Here is a 19,747-nt window from a genome sequence, read left to right as displayed (position 1 = left end):
CTTGTCCCCGAAGTCCCGGTCCCGAGATGGGGGACCGGGGGAAGACGCGCCACAAGAGGAGTGTCCCGGGCGCAGGACCAACAGCCGCCACCATCGCTAGAGAGGAGCAGAGTCCTCCCCGAGGAGGTTCCGGTGAGTGGGGAGGTGTTGTGCATCGGTGAGGGACAAGTGAGGATTCTCCTTCTGAGTCCCCGAGCGGGACTCCAACGTTGGGGGCCACAGCTGCAGAGCGGGCTCGCAAGAGGGCGAGCCGCTCTACCTTGGGGGCCATTTGTTTTAAAAACCCTTATGAGGGGCCATAATTGTTTTCTGAGTCCCCGAGTAGGACTCCAACGTGGGGACACAGTTTGTTGAGGAGTCCCCCGTGTGTGGCTCACCAACCAGAGGGGCCCGTGATTTCGCCCCGCGTTTTGCCCCACAGTGCCAGGTGGGCATGTGTATCTTTAGAGCCTAGAGGGCTCCAACGAGTGGGCAGTTTTGTTACTTAGAGGGCCCGAGTGGCCCAGGAGCAGTGTCAGGCCCCCAGTTATTTACAGAGCCTGCGGGGCTCCAGTGTTTGGGGACATGGTTATTTCAGGGGCCAGAGTGCTACAATTGGCACAGCTGATCTCAGAGCCTAAGTGGCTCCAACCGTGGCCTAAGTTGTTTTGAGAGCCTAGAGGGCTCCCCTGTGCACTACAGGTATTTACAGAGCCAGATGGCTCAGTCTGGCGCAGTTTTGGTCCTAGGGCTAGTGAGGGCCCTGTTGCAGTTTTGCTGATTCCCAGCTGCCCAGCAAGTAGTGGGCAGCTGCACCGTTTAGGCGCAACTTGGAATGAGAGTCCCTGAGAGGGACAGAAGTGGCACAGAGGTGCCAGGCCTTTCACAGCTGCGCAGCCCTTAGTGCCAGCTTCAGCATTTAGGCCCCGTTGTTGTTCTCAGCTGCCCAGCAAGTAGTGGGCAGCTGCAATGTTTAGGTTTGCGCCGGTGGCGCACCCCTGACTGGCGCTGCGTGGCAGCGCGCCCTGACATTCTGGACACAGGGCATTCGAGCCCCTCCTTCAGATGGCCAGTTGGCCAGGGGGGCTGGTATGTGGATAGGGCGCAAGGCCCTAATGTGATTTTTGCTCAAGGTGATTACCTAATATGTTTGTGATGATAATTGCCGATATGTGATTTATGCGCTTCGCTGATTTAAATGTAATGTGTGCTTTAAATGTGGTGCTAGGAAATGTAATGCATCTAGTATGTTTTACGCACCCTGTGTTGATACATCTAGAGATGGGTTTTACCTATGGAGGTTGGTGTTAGTGAGATTTTACTTCACTGTGAGTTACGCCCCTAAATGTGAGTTATTCTTAGGAGGCAGAGTCTAATGTGTTTAGACTAGTGAGAGCTTGCCAACTGTATTTATACTGTTTAGGCCTAGATGTGATTTCTGCGTAATGTGCTTTGCCTTTATGCTTGTGTTATACTTCTAAATTTGCTCATGCTTAGAAGTTTGCTTTGCCTAGTATAGTTTATACTAGAGAGGTTGTGTCCATGCCTGATCTAGGCCTATGGTTATTAGTATTGCGTAGTGGGTACCTACCTTTACCAGTGGTTACTGGTGGTGTTCTATAATTGTCAGTTGGTGCTACAACTGTTCTAAGTACTAGTTCTAACAAGTGCTTGTTCCTGACAGTGGCCCACGTGGCACTGTCCTATGTAAATAATCCCTTGTGAATATTGCCCGTGCCAGTTGACACAATGTATATTGTGTGATTACTATCTGATGTGTTTTGACAATACAAAAGTTATTTTTATATAACCTTGTGTGGAGTTCCTTTTGTGGTGTGCCTAGGATGTTGTTGCTGTTGTGTTCGTGTGCAAATGCTTTACACATTGCCTCCTGGATAAGCCTGTCTGCTCGTGCCAAGCTACCAAGGGGGTGAGCAGGGGTTATCTTGGCGTGTGACTCCCTTGCCCTGACTAGAATGGTGGTTTCTGCCTGGCTTTGGCGTAGCCTTAGCCAACCAGAAATCCCAGTTCTAACAGTACACTTAGGTATCCCAACTCCCTGAAACAGGGTGTGGAGGCTTACTTACTGCAACCAAAAAGGAGCAGTAGTAATTCCAGCGAAACACGTGGCTAACCACTGATACTGCCACAACCTCAAATCGAAAATCTGGTGTCAGGGAATTAGAACAAAACACCCTTAGGAAGCAAATAATATTAAATTAAAATCATTTGTTTTGACATTTTCAAAAAATATATATGCATTAACTTGAATGTAAAAAGATATATTTTTATATACATTAAAATACATATTTAATGATAGTGTATTTTAATAACATTTTAAAATGTAAAACTAAATGTAACTAATACTAAAGTATAGGGAATGGTAAAAAGGTTTATTCAGCTTAAAAGTGTTTTATATTATTATTAATGTAAATGATTCCATATACCTATTTTAAATATAGAACAAAATAAAAAATGATAGAGCACTACAAACTTAATTTCGAATTAAATATTTAATTCATTTAAATATAATAAATGAGATCTTAAGTTGAACTTAAAAAACAACAAATGTAAAGAAGTATATTGTCATTATGTATTAATAATGATTAAAAGCGATGCTTAGATTTTTTTTTTTTTTTTTTTTTTTGTTTTATTGGCAGTGGAAAAAAGCAAACAGAGAAGAAAACACAGTTCATACAGAGAAAAAACCAGAGCAAACAATAAATATACATTGATCATAATACATACTTGTAAGTTACCCAAGCTTAAAGAAAAAGGAAAATCTATCAGACAGCATTGGGCAAACAAATAAAAGTACAACTAAAATAGATAGGCATTTCACAACCAATTCGTAATAGGTAGGCATATTTTTTGCCCCATCCCCTTTCTTCTAACACCTTTAAATTTACATACAGCCCTTTCTAGCTGATAAATATTCAGCATTTTTGATTGCCATTGACGGAATACGGGTGGTTCAGCATCCAGCCAGCGAGATGTTATAGAATTACGATAAACTGACATAGCTATAAATATAAGCCCTTCTTCAGCAATTGCTCTAACAGTAATTTTTTCAGTTTCTATTTCAGTTATAACAAGTTCGGGTGTTAACACAATATCTACACCTAGAATAGTTCTTAAAAAGGCTTATATCTGAGATTGAAATAAGGTCAGTTTTATACAATCAAACAGCATATTGTAGTGTAGTTCCTATTATCCCAATAGGCTCTGCGCATTGGAATAATACCTTCAATAGTATAGGCCTAGACCAGACGTTAACTAGGTCTACTACTGTCGATATTAGACTTAAAGTTTTGGGTTTGCCAGCTAGCTCAGAGTTCACTAGAAACTTTCTCGAATAGGCAAGGAGGAGTTGAACCTCCCAGGATAGACAAGAAGGGATTTAGTTTCTGACAACCATAGAACATGACAACTTTGCTCTCCCCTAATCAAGAGTGTATCTCTAGAGTCGTGTGAACAAAAGGCAATTTATTTTACTCAGTCAGTACATGCATTCTTAGTCTCATCAGATTGTAGAGAAAAGGAAGAGACGGGCGTGTTCAATAAAAGATGTTATTTATTGATCAGTCTCTTTTCTCATACAAGAGAAATGGATCGATATTATTGCAATACTTATGGTTAAGTAAAGTGCATACATTAAAAGCAGAAGTATAAAATAATACTGTAAAAACATTGATATGGTTTCTAAGCCATATGAAGGTTTAAAATGAATTAATATATTACATACACATATACATTTGACTAATCGTACTCAACTGGTGTTTCTAGCTACGCCTACCCCGTGTACCTGACCTAAGCCTAATACGTGGGCGGGAATAGAAAGTTACAGTTTAAGTTAAGTTTGTTTTTGCCAAGTGACTGACTAAAGAATTCTCTGCGAGGGGTTATTCAGTTCTGTACCTAGAATCTAGGATGGATGAGGGATGGTATCTCTCGTCTCTGGTCTCGATATTCCAGGCTGCCTGCGAGGGCTACCCGGAAGCGCCGGTGCTGGATTTCTCGGCAGGAGAAAAACGCAGCTTCTCGTTCTCAGCGCGTCAGGAAGGCGGGGCTGCGCCAGCGGGGTCTGATCTGCTCTGGGCTTTGGCAAGTCTGGCTGCTCCGATCTCGTCACCACCGCGTGTGTTTGCATAGGGCAATACCGGTAATATTTATACCTTTAAGGTGCCGAGATTGACGTAAGGATGGACATAGATACGTCAATAAAGATGTCATACGACCAGGTCGTTAGCACATTCTTTTGCTGAAGTTCTCGGTGAAATCAAAACAATGGCCGCAGGGTTTTTCCCAGGTCTGTCATAGGTTTGATTTGTTTTGAGAACTCCGTATGCCTTATCAGGGGCTGGAGGAATATCGCTTGTCTAATTAGATGGCAAGCGTTATGACCTAATCAGATAACACGTTCCTGTGCCGTAGTGTGGCTTTATCAGATAACGGTTCCTGCATCATGGGGGTTTTCTGCCTCATGGGATGGCTGCTAGTTAACTTGTTAGTTTGTTAACCAGAATAGGGTCAGGAATAGGGGGATCGATACAGAACCTATAGGAATACATCACACCCACTCCACGCTAACTATGGACATATTTACTAATCTATGCATAGTAAAACATACTGTAGAGTATCGTGTATACCTTACCACCCCAAAATACATAAATGCATTTTGAAATGATCAAATATACGAAAAAAAACAGTCATATGTAATATATGCACTCAAGCTGTAGAATTATGCTAAAGTAATCACGCATATCTATACATTATCACTAATTTGTATATGAGAATTTACACATGAAAATGGCTCTTAATACAGAAAAAAGGTTCGAGACCATTCCATCACAGAATAAAATAATTATGAACATACCAGCGGGCAGCTAATGTCTATAAGCTATCTAAAATTAGAAATTTTTAGTTCTCTAAGAATAGTTCTTACTTTAAGCAGAAGATAGTGTCCCAAAAAATTCGAAAAATATTTTGGGGCTGCTGGAAAAATTGCTGTCCGTGAACTGGAGGGAAAATTGTTCATGGTATTTTGCTTTTCTAGTTGCAGGTCAAATTCAGGGAACGCCGTGTGCAAGCTTGCTCAAAAGTCTCTATTTCTGCTCTGGTGAGAACATCATATCATTTAGACTCTCGAAAAAGTTGTCAACAGCTTCCTGGGAGAGTTCCACTAACTCGGAAATAGGTGTAACCATGCATTCGTGCGCATGATTGTCTCCATTGACGTTCTGATTTGGATTGCTGACAGAAGGTCGTACCTGATCGATGCTGCTTTCATCTTGAACTTCACTACCCCTTAATCGTAGTGGTGAAGCTTCCACGAATGCCGTCATCAGGATTGGTAGCCGTTGAGGGCAGCACAAAGCATGAGCCATTGTTGGACTCAACAATGTTTCTGCATCCATTGGCGCATCCGATTGTAGCGTCAGACAGGTGTCTAACACGCATTCTTCTCCGCATAGCAGGCACCTTAATACAGGTAAAACACATCGTTGCCACATTGGTCGAAATGAAAGAAACCAAGTCATGTTCAGGTCTCTAAGCCGGGATAGTCCCAGGATTTTTGATATCCGGTCCCGGTATCCAATGGCTAGGATTGTTTCTTCCCTTGTCGCAGGTGTTTTGTCTGTGACATGGTTTGCCATAACGAAATATAAGGACTAAGAATAGGATTCCTGCAATTAGTCCCAAAATGAGGGGAAGTCCGCCAAAAATCGAATGGACGAAATCTGGAAAAATACCCAGTATGGCTTTGAATGGTGTTAATGCCATCGAAAATACTGTCTTAAATACTCTTCAGACTCCACTGGTATCAGAAATATTTAAGATTTCATTCAGGATTTCTGCGAAATGTATGGGGGAATTAGTTGATAACAATGAATGTATCTCTGCAGTCGTCCTTGCGACTTGGAGATCATACGTTTCTTTTGATGACGTGAGCCTTGTCGGCGTCTGAAGAAGCACTGTTTTCATTCTGCTTAAAGTATCTATTCGAGTAGAAGTAATTTTCAAGTTGGGCCATGCCCTTGCCTCCCTGTCTGGAAAGGAGCTGGGGAACAATGAGTGTCCACAGCACTTGACCTTCGCAGTCGTAGTTACGAGATAAGGAGTCCCGGGCATAAGACTACAACATCTGCGATCTACAATTAGAATGTAACTCCCATTATAGAGTCTTTGAAAGAATGGTTCTATCTCTGTTGCAGGTGCGCCTTGCTGGTGACATGAAAGGTTATTTGAGTTCCCTTCACAGGCTCCATGCAAACTAATTCCGTTACACAGAAGTGTACCGCTTAGTGACATCGCACAATTATTGCCACTAAGAAACACTTTCTGTCCTTTATTACTGACACATGCATGTGAATAGGGCAAGTTCCATGTTGTTTTAATGTACCCTTTTCCCAGCTTTTCGTACATGCCAGCCTGTATATATTTTTGGCAGTATTGAAACCTGAAGGTTGATATTGGAATATTAATTATCCCATGTATTATCCATTCACTGACAGGTCGTTCTGACATTGTTACTGGTAATCTTTCGAGTTTCTCAATGCTCAGGATTGTATAATCAGCACCCTTTTGTGCCATACTGATTTGTCTATCAGTAAGGTTAAAGATATGGAATAGTGACGTTGTGTTGATTAAACGCCAAGGCACATAGCCTGAACGCAGATTTTGTAACGTCCAGCCAAATAATAATTCGTACGGACTGAATCCCTTCAGAGAATTTCTTGGCAGGTTATTTAGACTACGTTGGACACTTATTAGATGTTTGACCCACCCAGCTCCCGAACCTAATACCTTTGCCGTTATAGATTGCTTTATGTCACGGTTTTTTCTTTCAACAATTCCGTTCCCCTCAGGGTGAAATGGACAAGAGTACCGCAATGTAACGCCCATGCTGACCATGGCCTCCTTATAAGCTCTAGAGCTAAAAGCAGGACCATGGTCCGAATGCAGCATGCCAATTGCGTATGTGCCGATAAAGACTCGCAAATCTTTTATAACAGTTCTGGCGTCAGCCGTTCGCTGGGGCCACATCCATATGAATCTCGTGCATGAGTCCACTGCAACCAAGATATATTTATAGTTACCATCCCGTTGTAAGGGACCACAGTGGTCTAGGTAAACACAGGCTAATGGTTTATCTGAGATTAGAAGGGGCGTCTGCGCTGGACGTCTCACCGTTGATACTTTCATTCTTTGACATATTTCACATTCTAAAACATAGTTTCTTGTTTGTCTTCTCATTTGTTGCCACCAGTATCTCTGTTTTAATAATGATACTGTGGCTGAGACGCCAGCATGTATAGAAGCAAGCCCTTCGTGTGCCGCTATTATTAGTCCTAACCTATGTTCCATGTTTGGAATTGCCCTATCCCCCACTCCAGGGATTCGAGCAAAAGGAACATTGTTTGTATCAGTTATGTATGAGTATTTTACTGGAAAGCCTTTCGGGAGTGTTTCTATCGAATCCTTTTCTGTAGCGCTGACAGCCTGTAATATTTCGCTGTCTATTTTTGTTTTTGACCGTGTGATGGCTGCTACGGAAGCCGTTTGCACAGCTGCCTTCGCGGTCTCATCAGCCAATGAATTCCCTGCAACGTGAACGCCATCACGTTGATGACTCAGCGTATGTATCACGTGAGTCTTTGGTAGTTCTTTTTGTGATAGAACTACTTGTTCCCAGAGCATTTTATGCTTGATTGTGCCACCTTTTGCATCCTTGAAGCCATTCTGAAGCCAGATCTGCAAGTATTCATTATAAGATTGAACGCAATAATACGAATCGCACACTATGAGTGTGGGGAATTCTCGATCGGTATTATCAAGCGCCATCTTGAATGCCAGTTGTTCAGCTCGCTGAGCTGTACAATCTCCTAGAGATTGTGTTTTAGTAATAGCTGGTTTAAATTTCCCTTCGTGCCAGCGACCTTTAATAATCGCGCACGCAGCACTGTAAGCTTGCTTACCCCCCACTGCGGGTTGTGCTGATCCGTCTGTATATATTATACAGCCGTAGTGTTCTAGAGGCAGAATTTCGGTCGGCGGAGGACATTCAAATTCATATTGGAGAAATTCTTGTGTTTTTAAGTTAGGATCAAATTCGTATGCCACGTCTGTTGCAGCAAGAGAATTAGCCCACTGTATCCACCTTGGATGTAGTGCTTTAGCATTCGGAATGCTTGCCTTTGTTACCGCCTCTAGGGCTGGTATCGGTGTCACGATTATTATTCGTTTACCTTGTGCCAGGGCTCGTTCTTTTGCTATAGCTGTCTGTGTCGCAGTTAGAATTTTTTCCGTTGGGCTAAAACTCATTTCAGGCTTAGTGTACAAGTGTGATTTGAATGCAATCGGTACCTTTTCTCCCTCATTAGAGGTCAGGTATGTGAATCCGCATCTTCCTGGGATGACTCGAATCACAAGATTGCGTGTGTTATCACGTGTTTCTAATTTTGTTTTAATTAGCATGTCTGTTTGTAAGGATCTCAGAATTTCTGTGTGTATTTGAGTCCAATTGGTTCTTTTAAAATCTGGTTTTATTAGATCATAAAGGGGTTTGACCCTTTCTGCGTAATTTGCAATGTATGTTCTTCCGAAATTTAGGAAGCCTAGAATTGACTGTAGGTTTTTTAGTGTTCTAGGTGCTTGGAGTACGGCACATTTCTCTAGAAAATTGTCTGCCAGGCTTTTGCCTTCACTTAATAATTCATATCCTAAGAACAGGACTGTCAGATGGGCAATTCTGGATTTTTTAAAGTTGAATTTGTAACCCTCTGCTGCGAACCCAAGTATTATGGTGTTCACTCTCTTCAAGTGAGTCTCCAAGTCATCATCTGTTAAGTATATGTCGTCGACATACGATAATGCTTCGTCATCATATGTTTGTAGTAATTCTGTTACTCTCGCTGAGAATACTCCCGGGCTGTTCTTGTACCCCTGGGCTAACCGACAGAATTGTTTTTGAGTGCCATTTATTGAGAATGCAGACAAATATCTGCTCTCTGGTGCTATGTTTTGACAAAAGAATCCATTAGAGATGTCTAATGTTGTTTTGTATTTTTTGCGCACTATGTTATTCATTAGTTCAGCACTATGCGAGTTTTGCACTGCAAAAGTTTTGCAACATGAGTTAAGGTGTCGGTAATCCAAAACTAGACGATATGAATTGTCTGGTTTGGAGACCGGAAACAAAGGATTGTTCATTTGTGAGGTGCAAGTTTCAATCACCCCCTGGTATTCTAGCTGATCTAGGATTTCTTTTACCTGTTTTTTAGCTTCTTGCTTAATTGGGTACTGCCTCTGTGCAGTAGGTTGTGATTTTAACTGGATTTTGTGAGGAGGAGAGTCCTCATCCCATCCTACGTGATTTTTATATAAAGCAGGAGCTAGAGCTACTGCCCACTTTCTAGCAAGTGTGTATTTTTTATGCATTGGGATGTGATTTGAGAAGGCAGGCATAATTATTTCTTCGCCATGAGGGCAATCCCTGACAAACTCTGGTGGCCAGTCTTTTTCAGCTAGAAGGATGTCATAGCCCTTGGAGAGATTATCCCAAAATAGTCCCCTTATTTTTCTAGTCTTATCCCCCTCTATACGTAAAGTTATTTCATATATTTTGTGAGGTTTGCTAACTCTGGTGTCTGCAGTTTCCACTTGAAGATATTCATTCGTGTCCACTGTCTCCAGATGATTCATAAGGACTTTGCGAGCTATGCTCACTTCTGCTGCGCTGTCTAGCATTGTCTGAGCCCATTCTCCGTTTTTCAGTTGTGTCCTCAGTATTCTCGGCATTGTTAACTACCTTGATACTGGCTACCTTCTTTTTGGGAAATTGTAATTTCTTTTTTAGCTGAGCAGGTTCCTTGTCTTTGGACTTGGCGTGCTCTTCTCTTTGTTCTGATCGTCCTCTTCTTTCCGATTTCTGCGAGGAAGTCTGAAAAGATTGAGAGGGACGTGTATCAATGTCTTGATATCTATCAGGCTTCTTTATATTATCCCTATTTCTAAGGTTATATCTTTTCCCAGAGGGGTCACTTTGGGGTGACCTGTGTCTTTGGTTCGGAGATTTTTCTCTCCGCCGAGGAGACCTTCCTCTGAACTGGAATTTCTTTTCTTTAGGATTGGATTGTTTGTTTCCATCCCAGCTCTTTTTCTGTGATGTTGAATTATTATTAAAAAATATTTTTTCAGGACTTTCAATCAGTTGTGGTTTTACTGGTATTCCACCTAAACTATCTCTACCTAGTTCCTCATAGGATTTTTCTATGATTCTGGCAATTTCAGCTGGTTGGTCTGCTATATCTGTCTCCTTTAACCTCTGGCGGATCGCCACGTTTGCTGCTTCTCCCTTTATGTTGGCTAATAATATAGCCGAGACCTGCTTGAAGTCTTTTAGTAGTTTCATACCAAGAGTTAAAGCGGGTTCTGGACCATATTCATCTTGAATCTGTTTTAGCACATCTGGTATTACCGAAATGGATGGAACACCATGCGTTTTTGTGTAAATGGAAGCAAAGACTGTACCCCAAGTGTCACAGTCCTCAATGTGTGGTGCGATTCCCATTGGAAGACAGATAGTCAGAATCTTGTGTTTTTCTAACGGGGTGGTGTCTGGAAACACAGCCTCTATTTGGGTGATTTTTTGTGCTAACCAGAATGGTATTTGTTCCCGTTTAGCTGGTACTTTACCTAGGCAGGATTGTATGTTCTGCGGTGTAATTTTATTTGTGTTCCCCTGGCGAGGGGTCAGCTGTGGAATTTTAATTGCTGGTTGAATTGTTGAAGTCCGCATCACATACTGGACTAATTGTCTATGTATTTTTATTAATTGTTTTAGTTGTACTAAAAGATCTGCTGCAGACATTTTTTCGAAGTCTGGATGTGGTGTGTATCCGGCTAGGACCGGCCACGTTGCTCCTGGTCTACCTAAAGGACCGAGCCTGGTGATGTGATTATTATGTTTTAGGGAGCCATTAAATAAGAGCAAATGCTCTTGAAATTTAAGTGGTACTTCCACCTCCTCGAAAGGAGTGTACATTTCAGGAGGTTCCTCTATTTTGTAATAGTGGAAGTACTTTGTTACAGCATTTGCTGCTGGAAAATGTATCCATGAATAGTATTCCTCTGTCTGCCGATATTCGTGTGCCTCAATTACGAATATGACTGTGCCACCTCTAGGTGTCAGTCCATTTTCTATAAGTTTTAAGGTTATAGATTTCCTTTTGATGACCGGGATGAGTATTATATCCTGGTCTGCTTCTTGCAGTGCAGTATCAGCTGCTACTATTTCAGCTGCTAATCTAACTGCCTCTCTTTCATCATCACTGTCTACCATTTTACCGACAGGAAGCTTATTTTGTTTGTTTGCAGATCAGGCTTCTTTATAGAAACAAAGATTAGATGCACAATATTTTGGAACGGTTTATCCTTCAACGTTGACTAAACCAAGTACCATACATAGGAGTTTCCTCCTGCGAGGTTTGGCGGATATTACCTTTCACCCACTCCAGACGTCTTTGGAGTATTATGGGAAAAAGGGGTCTGAGTGAGAAAGCACGACTGAGTTACTCTAAATGTCTTACGTTAGTTTTATCGCCCTTCCAAACGAGTTGGGCGCCATGTAGTGTAGTTCCTATTATCCCAATAGGCTCTGCGCATTGGAATAATACCTTCAATAGTATAGGCCTAGACCAGACGTTAACTAGGTCTACTACTGTCGATATTAGACTTAAAGTTTTGGGTTTGCCAGCTAGCTCAGAGTTCACTAGAAACTTTCTCGAATAGGCAAGGAGGAGTTGAACCTCCCTGGATACATCACAATATGGCACAGGTTAGCCACATTATAGCCACAGCGACTACAGTTCACACCCTTCTGAGTTTTCCATTTAGATATTTGGAATGGTGTATAATACAAATTAAACACTGACATATAATGTTGGCTCTTTAGTGAATCATTGAGAATAACTTTACTGCAGACTTCAAGAGATCTAATTAAGTCTACAGATTCCAAACCAAAGATTGTTTTCCATTTTTCTTCATAAGTATCTAAGTTATCCTCCATCTTCTCTATGCATTTTTGGTATATTATACCGATCTTGTATCCCCGCCGGCAGCACTCCAACAAATCTATTGTCTTCATAGAATCTGATATAATTAAGTTCTTCGCACTTAAAAAACTGCGAATCTGTAAATATTTAAAAAAAATCCGCTTTATCTAAACCAAATTTATTTTGTCGTAGAGTATATGATGCTAGTTGCCCTTCGTGATATAATAGACCAAGTGTTTTTATATTTGAGCCCAACCATCTATGCATAACCGGGTCATTAAATATCTCGGGTAACATGGGATTCTGTGAGAGAGGAGTGTAGTAATTAAGTTTTGGCAAAAGATGAAACCTTAGAATTAATTAAAAGTAATTTATGTATATTTTAATAAAAATAAATGTTACATACATTTTTTAATTCAAATGAGGTTATTCAAATGTTTAAGCATTAAAGTAAATGTATTTATAGTTTAAACTATTTTAAATAATTTAATTTGATTTCATTTAACATCATTTGACATGGGGTATTAATTTAAATACCTACCCCATTAATTTCTATGTGAGGTTTTTTAAGTTTTAATGGTTGGGGATGTATGGTGCCTGACATACTTTGCCTCAGAGCTAGATTACACTTACTACCATTTTGGTCCTTTGTGGCTGTAGGATCTTTAGAGGTACAAAAGGGGGTGGTGATGGACGGAGCATCTGAACCAATCAAACACTCACACCCAATCAACAGATCTGGGTTTAATCCATCACCGTTCTTTAGCCCACTCTGCCACCCCAGCTCAGACATGGCCATATGCAAATCAGTCTGACCCTGTGCCTCATGGGAACAGTCCAGCCCGAACTGCCAAGCCATGCCTTCCCTTGACCGGAAACAAGCTTCCTAGGACCGGTTTCTGGCATTACAGACGTCTTCAGCCAGGCTTGCTTGAATCCAGTGGCAAAGTGAGCAAGGGACTCACGTCTGAGCATACCCTGCCAACTTATGGTGAACAAAGCGGTACAAAAGGGGGTGGTGATGGACGGAGCATCTTAACCAAATCAAACACTCACACCCAGTCAACAGATCTGGGTTTAATCCATCACCGTTCTTTAGCCGACTCTGCCACCCCGGTTCAGACATTGCCATATGCAAATCAGTCTGACCCTGTGCCTCATGGGAACAGTCCAGCCCGAACTGCCAAGCCATGGCTTCCCTGGACCGGAAACAAGCTTCCTAGGACCGGTTTCTGGCATTACAGCCGTCTTCAGCCAGGCTTGCATGAATCCAGTGGCAAAGTGAGCAAGGGACTCACGTCTGAGCATACCCTGCCAACTTATGGCAAACAAAGCGGTACAAAAGGGGGTGGTGATGGACGGAGCATCTGAACCAATCAAACACTCACACCCAGTCAACAGATCTGGGTTTAATCCATCACCGTTCTTTAGCCCACTCTGCCACCCCAGTTCAGACATGGCCATATGCAAATCAGTCTGACCCTGTGCCTCATGGGAACAGTCCAGCCCGAACTGCCAAGCAATGTCTTCTCTGGACCGGAAAGAAGCTTCCTAGGACCGGTTTCTGGCATTACAGCCGTCTTCAGCCAGGCTTGCTTGAATCCAGTGGCAAAGTGAGCAAGGGACTCACGTCTGAGCATACCCTTCCAACTTATGGCGAACAAAGCGGTACAAAAGGGGGTGGTGATGGACGGAGCATCTGAACCAATCAAATACTCACACCCAGTCAACAGATCTGGGTTTAATCCATCACCGTTCTTTAGCCCACTCTGCCCCCCCAGTTCAGACATGGCCATATGCAAATCAGTCTGACCCTGTGCCTCATGGGAACAGTCCAGCCTGAACTGCCAAACCATGCCTTCCCTGGACCGGAAACAAGCTTCCTAGGTCCGGTTTCTGGCATTACAACTGTCTTCAGCCAGGCTTGCTTGAATCCAGTGGCAAAGTGAGCAAGGGACTCACGTCTGAGCATACCCTGCCAACTTATGGTGAACAAAGCGGTACAAAAGGGGGTGGTAATGGACGGAGCATCTGAACCAATGAAACACTCACACCCAGTCAACAGATCTGGGTTTAATCCATCACCGTTCTTTAGCCCACTCTGCCACCCCAATTCAGACATGGCCATATGCAAATCAGTCTGACCCTGTGCCTCATGGGAACAGTCCAGCCCGAACTGCCAAGCCATGCCTTCCCTGGACCGGAAGCAAGCTTCCTAGGACAGGTTTCTGGCATTACAGCCGTCTTCAGCCAGGCTTGCTTGAATCCAGTGGCAAAGTGAGCAAGGGACTCACGTCTGAGCATACCCTGCCAACTTATGGCGAACAAAGCGGTACAAAAGGGGGTGGTGATGGACGGAGCATCTGAACCAATCAAACACTCACACCCAGTCAACAGATCTGGGTTTAATCCATCACCAGTCTTTAGCCCACTCTCCCACACCAGTTCAGACATGGCCATATGCAAATTAGTCTGACCCTGTGCCTCATGGGAACAGTCCAGCCCGAACTGCCAAGAAATGCCTTCCCTGGACCGGAAACAAGCTTCTTAGGACCGGTTTCTGGCATTACAGCCGTCTTGAGCCAGGCTTGCTTGAATCCAACCTCCCTAAACCCCAACCTTTCCCCCCCCCCTGGGCCCTTCCACACTCACTACATAGGGCCCGTTTACGATGCGATAAGAAAAGCGTTAACCGTCGTCTGAGCCATTCTTACCACATGGTAACCTCCTGTTTGGAATAATTTCCCACCAACCCATTTTGATGGAGTCGGTCGGAAATGATCCCAAATAAGAGTTCCGAATGGCTTACGAAGGGTTCGGAAGGCTTTCAGCAATCCCTCGGCCGACTCTTTCCGGCCGAGGGATCATGATGGCAGTTTCTCACTGTCTTTCTGTGCCGGTCTTTCCGACACAGAAAGGCATTAAAAAATTGTCTCAGGGTGCCCCCTGCTGGACCCTTATGGGGCAAGGCCACCAAAGGGCGGCCTAGGGGGCACCTCCCTGCACCCGGTGGTAGGCACCTTGAAGTACCTGCAGGGATGAACAGCACCTCTGCCTATGAGAGCATGCATTCCATTCAGAATGCATGCTCCCATAGCAAAGTATAAGATACCAACCAAACAGGGTTCGGTTTGTATCCTAATAGCTGGGTTGGAACTGACAACAGAAGGTCATTTGGTTCCATTTCCAGGGTGAAGTCAGACGGACTCTGGTCCATCCGACATCGCAATCGGGTCCTAGGTATATTTCCCCCCATGTCGTTATTGAAATTGTTTAGACAACACAAGAGCCACTCCAAGTTATAAACCAAGCAAGACGGCCATTGCTTGCAGCAGTACAGTTGGAGTATCATTGTATGCATGAGATATAAAAAAAAGAGAGAAAATAGTAAACCAACAAACAAGATAAGGTCTACTTCAAAGCCTCTGTCGCTATGCCGATGGTGTGTTGATGACTATATGCCCGTTCTCGTGGGATGTCTTGCTCCCTGGGCAGGAATATTATGACGTGCAAGATGATGGTGACTACAAGCTCAAGTTAGAGTCAAAGTCGTGGTCGCTCATAAAAGTGTGCAACAAATTATCCAAATCAGCGGTTAAGGGACGGTGATGAAGGTTCTGCAACTCCTCCCTGTGAAATGCTGTGGCCCATTGCTCCACTGCATTGTAATTGTGCATTTGCTGTGCCTTTAGACGACCATGGAGTCCAAGGAGGCATAACTCTGGCCTACAGATATCCGACCACCCTGTAATTCTGGAAAGTGTTGCACAGACCCCCCTGCCAGTAGTAATGTGCTATGGCACATTTCAAGAGCATGTAGAATATACATTCACTACTAAATAGTAAATTTACATGTGTGAGAATATTTCCATGTAAAACATAGTAGAGTTGGTGCGGTGGAGATTCACATTTGTAGATTCATGAATAACTTTTTCAGTACTTCAGTACTATTACTGTAGTACCAATAAACATACTACAAAATGCAGTTTTTGACTAGGTCCCAGACTGTTTATATCCTGAGAAATCGACATTTGTGTGTATATATAGTTCTGACTGCACAGTAAAATTGTGTGCGTATTTTGAACCACTGTTATTTTTGTTCTTCTGTTGCTACTAATGTAATTGATTTTGTCTCTTACCCTGTGCAGTGTTCTGTGTGAAGCTCTCTGAAGCTCCTCAGAGTTTCTTCATTTGCATGGGGAATTATTCCATGCAATTGATGGAATACAGGCAAAAAGATTCCTGGAGGTTTCGCTATCCGTGCAAAACATAGAAGGTTGCAAGAATGGTTAATTCATTTCTCAAGGTACAATTTTGATGTCAGCTCAGAAGATCACAGGGAACCCTTCAATCACATATTCCCACACAGACCCTCTTGAAGAAGGTCCCTGATCAATCAAGAAGCAGGATAAGTGTGCATTTGCAAAGAGATTGAACATACAGCTGGAGCCATGCTGCTAGGGTCTCTGCAAGCATAATCTGAACATGGGGCTCTAAAGTTCAAGGTAATCTCCTACAGGGAGACACAGAGTACGATGAGTAACAGACAACCCCAACTGCCACGTGATGTGGTGGGCCGCCAGCCTTCCATACCTGACTGGGAGTCCCCTCCCTTTGTACATCACGTATTTGCTTGTGAATGTTGTACAATCTTTGTTACTGCTTTCAGTGTGCTGGCACCAAGCTTACCCAGACTGGGAGGTGTAGTGGTCGTGGGCCCTAGGCCCACATGCTACAAGAACTGCGACACAGACACCAGTTGTACAGTGGGTTAGTGAGCCACGAGCACGTGCGCTCGGCTCCTTTTATTGACTGATGTCACGTGCCTCGTGACATCAGTGGTGGGTGGGTGTTTAGTGTAGGCTTACATTGTTAACCCTTAACAGTGTCAGATAGGACACTACATTCCTCCCAAACTTTAATAAAAATTAAGGAAAGGCAAAAAGTCCGAGCCTGTGGGAGGAAGTACATAAATATACAGTAATTACAAATTTACAGTGAGTCTCTTCAGCTGCTTGCTTAATGACGGTGATGGAAATTGGTGCTGAGACTTTATTTCTTCTTGGCTCGACGTCCTGGTTCTCGGTGGGCGTGTTCTTCTTTGCTTGCGCCGTGGACGTGTGGTGGTCAGTCCACGGAGATCTTGCTTTTGAGGATGACGTCAAACAGGATGACCAGAAGTTAGACTTGGATGGGGTTGTCTTCAGCTGGTCCGTCGGTTTCTTCACTGTAGGCAGCTTGGCTTTACTTTTCAAAGGGTGGAGTGTTCGAAGGACATTCTTCTCACTAGGACGCCCCTCTCGCGGGTGTTCTCCTGCCACGAGATATCACCGGAGGCCCTTTTACCAGGTTTCCACTGGGCCGGGTATTATTCCACAGCGTTGCTCCAACTCCACAGTCTGCGTGTGAATGGAGGAGTCGATGGGGTACTACCTCGCAAAGTCCGTAGCTCCACCTGAAGGGTAGTTGTTGACTCTTGCCTTTGCGCACAAGTTCCTCATCTTCCTGGGACGTGCAGGTTAGACGGCGATGGACTCATCTCTCGTGTTGGGACCCTCTGCCACCGGTGTCCCTGAGGCCTTTGCCCCTTGGATTTCCACGGGCTGGTGTGGATTGGTCAGTTCTCCTTGTTCAGGACATCTGAGCTCCCTCAGCTTCCAGACTGCCGCTCAATCCCAAAGGTGGGTGTTGCCAATTGTCCGGCCTGTGCTCTCCTATCGTCCACGGGTCGTCGGGGTCTTGTGAATAGGTGCCTGTTCTGTTCTTGGTGCTATCAGTGTTCTCCAGGACGTGCGGGTCACTGTACACAATGTTGTGGTGTGTCACCTCTTCTTCTTCTTGTAGGTGTGTGGACTTGTTACACCTCTCTTCACCTTTTCCAGAAGTTGTTGATGATGGCGTCGTGCCACATGACTTCTTCAGTTCTCTTCTTCATGGCATCGTGCCACTCTTCTCCTTTTCACGACACAGTGCGGTCACCTTTCTTCCTTTGTCTTGCTGACCAGGCTTCTTCAAGCAGCGTGCACTCCGCCTGTTTCCATCTGGTCTTGCCCTGTCTTTAGGACACTGTCTTCTCTCCACTCTTCGGTGACTGGACCGGTCATTACGATCTTCTCTTGTCTCCTATTACTTCCAGTTACTCTTGGTGTTGCGTCCGTCTCTCCGGGTCTTCTGATCTCTCGGTTTACGGACGTCTTCTGGCAGGACATATTCATCCTGACTTGGCAGAATTTCTTCTTTCATTTCTGGCGATCATTTTGGGTGATCGGCTTTTGTTTGGGCGCCCCTCTGGCTTGTCGGATCATCCTTTTTCCTGGGCGATCTTCTTTGCTACCAGATGGGGTGGACAGCTTCCTCTTCGTGAGTCTTCTCGCTATCCGTGACCGTTGGGATCGCTATTGGTTCTGCTGCAGTGCTTTTGCGTTGGCGCAGTTTCTCCTGCGCTCTACGTGTGCTCTGCTTTTCTGGAGGGTTAGCTTCACCTCTCCATGGACCTTCTCCCGTGGATGCACTTCTCGTGCTCGCTTCCGGTGAGGTTCTTTAGCTTCTTGGGGCGTTCACCTTGCTTGGTTGTTTCGCCTCCTTTTGGCTGCGGGGTAACTTTGCGTTACTCTTCCGGTGCACGTCAGTGTGCAGTGTAGTGGCAAGTTCTTGCTTCACTTGGTACCGTCGTGATACATCTTCAGTGTAGCTTTGTTCCTTGCGGTTCATTTGATTCTTTGGCGTTGTCGCTCTTCCACTTGCGTGTCGCACTTTTCCTCTTCACACTTGGGTACTTGCCTCGCACGTCTTCTGGTGCTTTCGGTGTGGCTTCCTTACTTTCAGGAGCTGTCTTGTACTGTCCGCGTCCGGGGTACACTGGCGCTCTTCCAGTCGGTTGCCTGTGAAACTTGCTGCTTGCGGTAGACGTCTTGACTCTTCCTCTCCGTCCAGCCTGAGGTTGTCTTCTGCGATTGCGGTGATCACCTGTGGCCACAGGCGTCACTTCTGCCGCGGTGTTGGGTCTCCGTCTTGATTCGCGTCGCTGCAGGCTTGCTTTCCTTGTAGGCTGTCCCTTGTGCTTACTTGTGCTTGTTTTCTTCTTGTGGCTTCTTTTGGGGTGCACTGCTCACCAAAGTCCACTAGATGGCAGTGTATGCCGGATTCCTACATCAGCAGCTTCTTCCTCTCTTGGTGACTTTCTTCCCTGAAGTTTTCTTTTGCTGCCCCAGCTTGCAGGACCTGCTTCTTGGACATGCCAGAGGGAGTTGTGCTGGAGCCACTGCTGATCCAGGTAAGTCATTTTCTTTTCGTTTTGGGCTGGCTGCTGTCATGCACTTCTCTATCTGTGTTAAGCAGCACTAGCTGTTTGTAGACTGTTCACTCTTTCCAGGACCAAGGGGGTGGAGCACATTTTCTTCACCCTCCCTGCCCGGCAGCCTCTCAAGCATGGGGGCAGTGGGGTCTTCTCGGGCGCTGGCAGGCATATCGGGCTTCTGCTGAAGACCCTAGGGTGAGGGCATTGTGCTTCTCGCCGGCGGCGGCGATTTCCTGCCATTGTCTTTGCTCTCCCTGCTGTGAGGTTACTTTCTCTTTGTGGCCTCTTTGAAGGTGGGGGCTGCAAAGTGTGTGAGCTTTTCCTGTCTGCGGGCTGCCCAGCGGGGATGCCTGTGATGCTCCGTGTTGTGACCAAACGCCCGGCAGCTCTTCACACGCTGCCGGTCCACCTCGGA

The 19,747-nt window shown here is 44.5% G+C and overlaps 1 protein-coding gene across 1 annotated transcript in view; it reads right to left on the bottom strand.

The window, feature by feature from the left end:
* The window catches only part of TMEM114 (transmembrane protein 114), an 875,397-nt gene that overhangs the window by 602,228 nt on the left and 253,422 nt on the right, over nucleotides 1-19,747 (bottom strand). The gene's annotated exons all lie outside the window — the stretch shown is intronic.

Source organism: Lissotriton helveticus, chromosome 10 (genome assembly GCF_964261635.1).
Source record: "Lissotriton helveticus chromosome 10, aLisHel1.1, whole genome shotgun sequence".
NCBI lineage: Eukaryota > Metazoa > Chordata > Amphibia > Caudata > Salamandridae > Lissotriton > Lissotriton helveticus.
This window is presented reverse-complemented; position numbering and strand designations above follow the sequence as displayed.